General features: G+C 41.2%; 1 long non-coding RNA gene across 1 annotated transcript; it reads left to right on the top strand.

The window, feature by feature from the left end:
• The first annotated feature begins 764 nt into the window (after positions 1-764).
• On the top strand, positions 765-2,967 carry LOC129842116 (uncharacterized). Its single transcript, XR_008757463.1, has 4 exons — positions 765-870; positions 1,738-1,900; positions 2,229-2,421; positions 2,595-2,967. It is a non-coding gene; the product is annotated as an uncharacterized LOC129842116 (long non-coding RNA).
• The last annotated feature ends 6,973 nt before the right edge of the window (positions 2,968-9,940 follow it).

Genomic DNA, 9,940 nt, shown 5'->3' with positions numbered 1-9,940 from the left:
TCATGCTGTAGTACAATTCCACCACCATAAATCGTTGTATTGGTTTATGAACTATGTTAGCCTAGTTAGCTTGTTTGTTGCTAGTGCTAATGTTCGCTCACTATCTAGCTAATGCACTAGTGAGCCAATTTTGTTGACATTTGGGCGGGTAGCTTGATTAGTTAACATAACTGTTGATAAAGAGACTGATATTTTATGGCTATTTCAGTCAGTTCTATCAGTGTGGTTATAAGTAACATGCATAGACAGCTAAATGGGACACGTGATCCCCATAGATGAACTTGAGACGGTAGCAGTTTGATAACATTAGATGGTGTTAGTTTAGCGAGCTAAAGTTGGCTGGCTGGAAACCAGGTGTTGTGCACCCCACCTTGCATCTCATAGCAGAGTGGAAGAGGGAAAGTCACATATGGAATTTTTTACTGCTTCTAACGTGCTTGTTTTGTAGTCATCTAACAAACATACATTATGTCTCTTATAAATTGTAGGTTAAGCCATGAATGTTGATTGTCTGACAGCCTTGGTATAGTTAAGCAGTAAAGCACAAGGAAAGGTTGAGGACTGTTCTTACGTAAGAGGCAACGCGGAGTGCCTGCCTGGTTACAGCCCTTAGCCTTGGTATATTGGCCATATACCACAAACCCCCGAGGTGCCTTATTTCTTAAATATACCACAGTTTCAGCCAATCAACATCCAGGACCCAAACTACCCAGTTTATAATGTCTGCTTTATTCCACAGATTAAGGATTTGAGTTGGCCTGTCGGAGAGATCTTCCAGGCGACTCCGGCCCATGGAGGATGCAGAGCATCACATCAGATCAAACATTGATAAACCAGTACTTTACCAGCGTTTTATCAATATCTTTAAAGGTAAGGTGAAGATTGAATATATTTCTGACAGTCCTAAATATGACAGCTATGAATTAGATGAATCAGATGTACATTTTAGAGGTTAGTGGGAAACAGTGAATTGGGATATATGGGCACAGTCACCCAGGAAAAAAGGTTTAAAGGAATAGCCATGTCTTTGTATTATGGTCATAGGATTCTTAAAGGTCCACTACAGTCACACGATGCTCCATCTGAAATCTCCTTCCACCTGAAAAGGCCCACCTTGAAAACCAATCATTGGTTTAGAAGACAAAGTAAGAGTGACAACTGAATCTAGCCTCTTGAAAGACAGAGCAGCGCATCCCCCTCCCTAAACCCCCTGCTGCACACCTGAACCTCATTTTGATTGGCAGTGATATGTGTGACATCACTTTTAGACAGTGTGAGGTCATTTTATGAGAACAGTTGTTTTTGGAGAAGCTTGGCAAGTTGAATGGGGTGATCATGTGACCAGAGTGGACCTCCAGACAGTGATTATTCTCTGTAATAATTAACTAGCACAATGCAATATCTCCTAATGTTTGCATTTTTCTTCCTTGACCTTTTCCATTGTCCAGCCTAGCCTTCTATAGTTACCCACTGTAGGGAAAAGGTTTTGGGGGGACTCATATCAGAGGAAAAAAGAAAAGCAGTCAATCATGTCAATAACTGTTTTATCCCTCCTCTGTAGTCCCAAATTAAGTCCAAGTGATTGATTTTATGAGAACAGTTGTTTTTGGAGAAGCTTGGCAAGTTGAATGGGGTGATCATGTGACCAGAGTGGACCTCCAGACAGTGATTATTCTCTGTAATAATTAACTAGCACAATGCAATATCTCCTAATGTTTGTATTTTGTGTCTGCTAAGGACGGGGAGTTTTTGCCACTGAATTCATATCCAAAGGAGACTTTGTTGTGGAGTACCGAGGTGAACTGCTTACACAACAGGAGGGCGAGGTCCGAGCTGATCAGTACAATGATTCTGCAAAGGTGTTTCTTTTCGATTTCCAATGGAAAGGAAGAACGTGGTGGTAAGTAGGATTGATGAGAACAAAATAAACATATTAATGCCTTTTGAGATCTAAAAAAAGCAACAACATTAAAATGGAGACAGACATTTTAATGGTTGGTGGCACAATATGCACTGTAGGCCTATCTCAGGCCCAGATCCTAATTTGACCGTGTCCCTGACCTAAACAGTAAGGAACAATATTAGTCTTCAAACCAACTGGTTCGCTATCAGAGCATCTGCACTCCTTTGTTAAACAACAGTTAGGGACTTTTCTGCCCCTTTTCTGAAATAGAAACCCTGTGCTGCAATATCTTCATTAAACTGTGACATGTTGTGTTTCTATGCAGCATTGATGCATCTGAAGAAGACTCCTCCCTTGGGAGACTCGTTAATGATGATCACTAAAGACTCAATCTCAAAATGAAGGCCATACAAGCAAACGATGAGCCACACTTGTGCCTCTTCGCGACTCGAGATATTGCAGCTGGCGAAGAGTTGACTTATAGTTACGGTGATTCAGACTGGCCATGGAGAACACAGGTGAGGAACTTTTTTTTTTTAAGATGCTAGATGAAATTACCACCCATCTTGGAAGAGCCGGGAGGATGAGCAATTCACTACCCTGTCATGCAATATGTTGTGATGCAGACAGTGTCTCTTTACTACCAAGATGTAATTTATGTCTAATTGTTGTCTTGGTTCACTTATTTCAGGTCATCAAAACTGAATTGTCGTCCAGCCCAAAACCTGGTAAGAACTTTACTAAAGTCATAGATCAATATGAGTTTATTTTCCTTCTATTATCACATTTACTATTTCACTTTCACAAATACACATTTATAGTCTAACATCAATTGCACTGGAATGCAGTGCACTTGTTGCATACATCAAAAGTTACCTAAATATACAATACATTCAAATATATGAAATAAAAACCTTATCAATAAGAACTCAGTAGTTAGGCTCTTGTGGGCTCATTTAGTAGCCCAACTAATGAGGGTATTGCTCTTCTCCTGAAAAGTTCAGTCCTGCATCTGACCAGAATAGGATGTTCAAAACTAAACGCTACACCAGGCATTTCCTGTGTGCTTTCTTATACAGTAGGTCCCCAGATGTATACAATGCATTAGATCACGTTTTTTGATTTGAGGGGATTTTTCAGTGTTTTAAACATGTTGATTATGTTTCAGCATCCAGGGGTTTGTCAGTTTCTACAAAAACAGTCTCTTAGTGCAGAGATGTCTGTGACTATTCTGCCTGTTGGTCACAGGCTGGGAGCAGAACAGGGGCTGTGGCAGAGCAGAGCACTTAGGGGTGAAGTCCCTTGCTCAAAGGCAAAACAGCAGTAGGTAGTACACAGGGATACACCGGTAACCCACCGGCTTCAATATCCCCGTATACTACCTACTGGCGTTGTGCCCATCAGCAAGGCACTTTACAACACACACATCACAGGCTGATAGCAGGACAGGGTCTCCAAAAAATGATTGTTCTACGTAATAATTGACTAGCACAATACAATAACTCCTAATGTTTGTATTTTTGTGTCTGCTAAGGACGACAAGTTGATTTACGGGGAGAGGTCGGGTAATGTAATTATGTGCCCGAGCACAAAACAACATATATGTAATTTTTGTCCTGTCTAAATCTGCCATGTCAGTCATTTTTAATTCCAACCAGAATAACCTAATGTTTTTTGGTCACCTGAAAGTACTAGTCCCGTGCGAATCAACATCAAGTTTTATTTGTCACATGCGCCGAATAAAACAGGTGCTGACTTACAAGCCCTTAACCAACAATGCAGTTCAAGAAATAGAGTTAAGAAAATATATACTAAATAAAATAAGTCAGCTTTTGCAGACACGTCTCGCCCCGCATCAGTATAGAAAGGGTCCCTAGCAAACTGCATCAGTATAGAAAGGGTCCCTAACAAACTGCATCAGTATAGAAAGGGTCCCTAACAAACTGCATCAGTATAGAAAGGGTCCCTAGCAAACTGCATCACCTTTGTGGGGAGACTAAAATCATCAAATCTTGTTGCAAAGTTACAATGTGTATATCATTGACCGCTAGCCAGAAATATCAATGTTTTTCTTCCTTCCTCGTTATGCAGACATCAGCACACCTGGCACCATCGAGGTGCAGCTGTTTACTTTCTACACGGGTTGTTATTTTTCAGTTTCCTCCTAAGAACAGATTGTAGTGGTAAAATAAAAAGGGATACATTTTTTTGGTGCCATTTAGGTGAAATTGATCTCCAAGCTTCACTCCAGTCAAAACGGCCTTTGCGAGTGTTTGATTCCATTCATTTGCTATGGGCTGGCGCTAGTGCTCCAGCTTATTTGTATTTAAAACAACTTTTTAAACTTTTATTTAACTCGTCAAGTCAGTTAAGAACAAATTCTTATTTTCAATGACGGCCTAGGAACAGTGGGTTAATTGCCTTGTTCAGGGGGCAGAACGACAGATTTTTATCTTGTCAGCTCGGGGATTCAATCTTGCAACCTTTCGGTTACTAGTCCAACGCTCTAACCACTAGGCTACCTGCCTCCCCAGCTTAGCCAACGTTTGCTTGCCATTTTTCTTCCTTGACCTTTTCCATTGTCCAGCCCAGCCTTCTATAGTTACCCACTGTATGGAAAAGGTTTTGGGGGGACTCATATCAGAGGAAAACAGAAAAGCAGTCAATCATGTCAATAACTGTTTTATCCCTCCTCTGTAGTCCCAAATTAAGTCCAAGTGATTGATGATGTTAATAACTGTTTTATCCTCCCTGTAGTCCCACGTTAAGTCCAAGTGATTGATGATGTCAATAACTGTTTTATCCTCCCTGTAGTCCCACGTTAAGTCCAAGTGATTGATGATGTCAGTAACTGTTTTATCCTCCCTGTAGTCCCACGTTAAGTCCAAGTGATTGATGATGTCAATAACTGTTTTATCCTCCCTGTAGTCCCACGTTAAGTCCAAGTGATTGATCATGTCAATAACTGTTTTATCCTCCCTGTAGTCCCACGTTAAGTCCAAGTGATTGATGATGTCAATAACTGTTTTATCCTCCCTGTAGTCCCACGTTAAGTCCAAGTGATTGATGATGTCAATAACTGTTTTATCCTCCCTGTAGTCCCACGTTAAGTCCAAGTGATTGATGATGTCAATAACTGTTTTATCCTCCCTGTAGTCCCACGTTAAGTCCAAGTGATTGATGATGTCAATAACTGTTTTATCCTCCCTGTAGTCCCACGTTAAGTCCAAGTGATTGATGATGTCAATAACTGTTTTATCCTCCCTGTAGTCCCACGTTAAGTCCAAGTGATTGATGATGTCAATAACTGTTTCATCCCTCCTCTGTAGTCCCATGTTAAGTCCAAGTGATTGATGATGCTACTCAATAAACATACCTCAGCTACAAACTCCTCATCAAGCATTTACACTAGTATGTGTTGGGTTTGTTGTGGCGGCAATTGCAGAGAAATGCAATTATCTCCTCCCTATAAACTCTCATACTCTCTTGAGAGCATTAGGCCTACCCTTACTTAGCTACCTAACATCATTATGTAAAAGTAGATCATGATGCTCAGCAGACTACGAAACGAGCCATGTTGAAGGATAAATGTTGATCGGTTAAAGTTTATGATAGTCAAAGCTGAGTCCATTGTTTTTTAAGTCACAGCTGAGTTTAGCCAAAGCATGTTCAGGCAGTGTGGTCTATCCACGTTGAAAGAGCCAATAGGTGGGCAGACAGACCCTTGTACCCCTGTTAGCAGCTCTGATTGGCAGTAACTGGTATGTTACTGATATTGATTGACAGCACTTAATGGGCAGGGCTATAAGAAAAGAGATTCTCCCATTGGATAATATTGAGCAAGGGCTCATTTTGTTACTAAATATCAGATTTATTTCTGCTGGGATTTTTAAAAAAGCTAAATGATCTTTCAAAAAATGTTTTTTTGTAAAATTGTATAAAACAACATCTCATGGCACATTAGGGACTGTGAAATGGCAGACACAGTCTGTGACACTAACACACACAATCTACACCCACATTATTCTTTAGTTGTATTGTTTGTGTAAGTCATTGTATTCTAATGCTGATTGTAACACCCACATTATTCTTTAGTTGTATTGTTTGTGTAAGTCATTGTATTCTAATGCTGATTGTAACACCCACATTATTCTTTAGTTGTATTGTTTGTGTAAGTCATTGTATTCTAATGCTGATTGTAACACCCACATTATTCTTTAGTTGTATTGTTTGTGTAAGTCATTGTATTCTAATGCTGATTGTAACACCCACATTATTCTTTAGTTGTATTGTTTGTGTAAGTCATTGTATTCTAATGCTGATTGTAACACCCACATTATTCTTTAGTTGTATTGTTTGTGTAAGTCATTGTATTCTAATGCTGATTGTAACACCCACATTATTCTTTAGTTGTATTGTTTGTGTAAGTCATTGTATTCTAATGCTGATTGTAACCCTAAACCCCCTAGAAACAGCCATATTCCTTGTCTGGACCTGCAGATGTCCCCAGTTGGTCGAATGTTTGTTAGTTTGCTGGGACTTCTGGTCCCCACAAGTATAGTTAAACATGTCCACTCTCACACTCGAACACACACAATCTACACACACATTATTCTTTAGGAATATTGTTGTATTTAATATTTGTGTGAATGTTTTTGGCTATTAGTGTGTCCGTGCTTGGTTACTTGTCGTGTTTTATGGTAATTTTTGTTGGATTGTACCTCAACTTTAAAGGAGCTAATAGTATTGAAGTATTTCTGTGCCGCGTAGGTTTATTTTGTTTGCCTTGTTTGACTGATTTCAGCTCATTGACGCGTTGCAGAATGACAACTCCCAACCCTGTCAGAACAGCATGGACACGGATGGATCAGATTCCAACTTGAAAGAAGATGCGGAGACCGTGCCTGTGTCTTCCAGCCCCAAACCCACGGTAAGAGAACTTGAATGATGGCCACAGTCGATCGTTGATCCCCCTTTAAATTGTCTATCAGCCTAACTCCCCAGTTATTATAGCCCCTAGCGTATTCACCTAGATCAGGGCTATTCAACTATATTCTTACAGTTGGCAGATTTGAAAAAGGTTATTTACTGGGGACCAGACATTTTTTACATGCGATTGCTTTTCCTAAGACCGGTATGAACCACTTTTTTGGCCTACTTATAACACAGTTGACCTGCATTACATTCTTCATACATAGCTTTGTTTTTGATTTTTATTTACACATAGGAAACCTTTTATGCATGGCATATGTCAGCTGACCAGCATCACATTCCATTCTGTATTTATTTAATTTCATTCTTTCCTGTTTTACACCATTTATTTAGAACATAAAAAACACAAGTGTTTCCCTTCGAATGGAAGAAATTGCACTTTGGGAGAGAGCAGAAAAGTGCCACCCGCCGGTCTGAAGATTCACATTTGACAGGAAGAAACAGTGTTTGTTTTCATGTGAGAGAAGCTGGATTTACACGTGTCTGTTTAGGAATTATTCTGCAATAATATGCTCAGTCCAAAACGTTGCACAGCCCACAGACTGAAGTGCCTCAGATAAGATGTTTGCACGTCTCCGAACTCTAGGTAGAGGGAACCCTTGTCATGTGACATTGGCACCTTAGCATTCGCAGAGAAGTCTCCCCGTCGCATCGGTATAGAAAGGATCCCTAACAAACTGCATCACCTTTGTGGGGAGACTAAACTCATCAAATCATGTTGCAAAGCTATCTTTCAGCTTAACTGAAAACTCTGACATTACTGGTGTCATCTGTACTCGGGATGGCTTTATTAGGCTGGACAAATGACATTTTTAACAACGCTTTTTTTTCTGGTAAAAATGAGTTCATTGCATCCGTCGTGGAGCCCAGTTTCATAATATTACCATATGTCCCAGTTGCTTGCTTTAGTTTTGAAGTAATCGTGAAAAAACAGGCCTTATTTTAGGGCATTTTTCACCCTGCCATCTCCTATTAGTTCTACTGAGCACCGTGGCACCAACTCGCGTTCCGAACGTTCTATTCCCAGCCCATTGTTCTGCATCACAATGCCTGCATTGCTATTGTTGGCAATGAGACCTGCCCACGTTGGTAGTTAAAAGGTCAACCACAACAAGAAGTGACTCATGGAACTCTGAGGTCGTCCCATTGTTTCCTATGGGGAAATATAGGTATGTCTGTCTATTTTGATAAATATCTCGCAATGTGTATATTTAGATTTTTTTTCAAATTAGACACCATTGGACACAACATTTTAGAATTCTTCTGTGATTTATTTTTGTATTTTTTTTAGCAACATTATCCTACATTTTTTTTGTATGTATACTTTTTAATTTAACCTTGAACTAGTCATGTACAGTATATCACACAGTGTTGGGGTCAATTCCAATCATTTCAACCACTACACTGTGTTTTTTAATTTCTCTTCAATGGTTTTCAATTTGGAATTGGAATTTGCTTTACTTTCTGAATTGAAATGGAAGTTGAACCCAATCCTTACAGCATAACACAAAATGGCTAATATTTTTTAATCCCTGCACATGTTCTAACCACTTGTGTTAAGGAGAAATGTTGGGATATTTGTTCAATAGCCATTTTAGAACTTGTTTAGTATGTATCCCTTATTACTATCAATGGCTACATCAAGCTTGTGACTCTACTAACTTGTTGGATGCATTTGTAGTTTGTTTTGGTTGTTTCTGATTTATTTTATGCCCAATTTCAATTAATTCGAAATAATACACTGCTCAAAAAAATAAAGGGAACACTAAAATAACACATCCTAGATCTGAATGAATGAAATATTCTTATTAAATACTTTTTTCTTTACATAGTTGAATGTGCTGACAACAAAATCACACACAAATGATCAATGGAAATCAAATTTATCAACCCATGGAGGTCTGGATTTGGAGTCACACTCAAAATTAAAGTGGAAAACCACACTACAGGCTGATCCAACTTTGATGTAATGTCCTTAAAACAAGTCAAAATGAGGCTCAGTAGTGTGTGTGGCCTCCACGTGCCTGTATGACCTCCCTACAACGCCTGGGCATGCTCCTGATGAGGAGGCGGATGGTCTCCTGAGGGATCTCCTCCCAGACCTGGACTAAAGCATCCGCCAACTCCTGGACAGTCTGTGGTGCAACGTGGCGTTGGTGGATGGAGCGAGACATGATGTCCCAGATGTGCTCAATTGGATTCAGATCTGGGGAACGGGCGGGCCAGTCCATAGCATCAATGCCTTCCTCTTGCAGGAACTGCTGACACACTCCAGCCACATGAGGTCTAGCATTGTCTTGCATTAGGAGGAACCCAGGGCCAACCGCACCAGCATATGGTCTCACAAGGGGTCTGAGGATCTCATCTTGGTACCTAATGGCAGTCAGGCTACCTCTGGCGAGCACATGGAGGGCTGTGCGGCCCCCCAAAGAAATGCCACCCCACACCATGACTGACCCACCGCCAAACCGGTCATGCTGGAGGATGTTGCAGGCAGCAGAACGTTCTCCACGGCGTCTCCAGACTCTGTCACATGTGCTCAGTGTGAACCTGCTGTCATCTGTGAAGAGCACAGGGCGCCAGTGGTGAATTTGCCAATCTTGGTGTTCTCTGGCAAATGCCAAACGTCCTGCACGGTGTTGGGCTGTAAGCACAACCCCCACCTGTGGACGTCGGGCCCTCATACCACCCTCATGGAGTCTGTTTCTGACCGTTTGAGCAGACACATGCACATTTGTGGCCTGCTGGAGGTCATTTTGCAGGGCTCTGGCAGTGCTCCTCCTGCTCCTCCTTGCACAAAGGCGGAGGTAGCGGTCCTGCTGCTGGGTTGTTGCCCTCCTACGGCCTCCTCCACGTCTCCTGATGTACTGGCCTGTCTCCTGGTAGCGCCTCCATGCTCTGGACACTACGCTGACAGACACAGCAAACCTTCTTGCCACAGCTCGCATTGATGTGCCATCCTGGATGAGCTGCACTACCTGAGCCACTTGTGTGGGTTGTAGACTCCGTCTCATGCTACCACTAGAGTGAAAGCACCGCCAGCAT

The sequence above is a fragment of the Salvelinus fontinalis genome, unplaced genomic scaffold, assembly GCF_029448725.1.
Source record: "Salvelinus fontinalis isolate EN_2023a unplaced genomic scaffold, ASM2944872v1 scaffold_0013, whole genome shotgun sequence".
NCBI lineage: Eukaryota > Metazoa > Chordata > Actinopteri > Salmoniformes > Salmonidae > Salvelinus > Salvelinus fontinalis.
The sequence above is the reverse complement of the archived record's forward strand: the minus strand, read 5'-3'. Positions and strand labels throughout refer to the sequence as shown.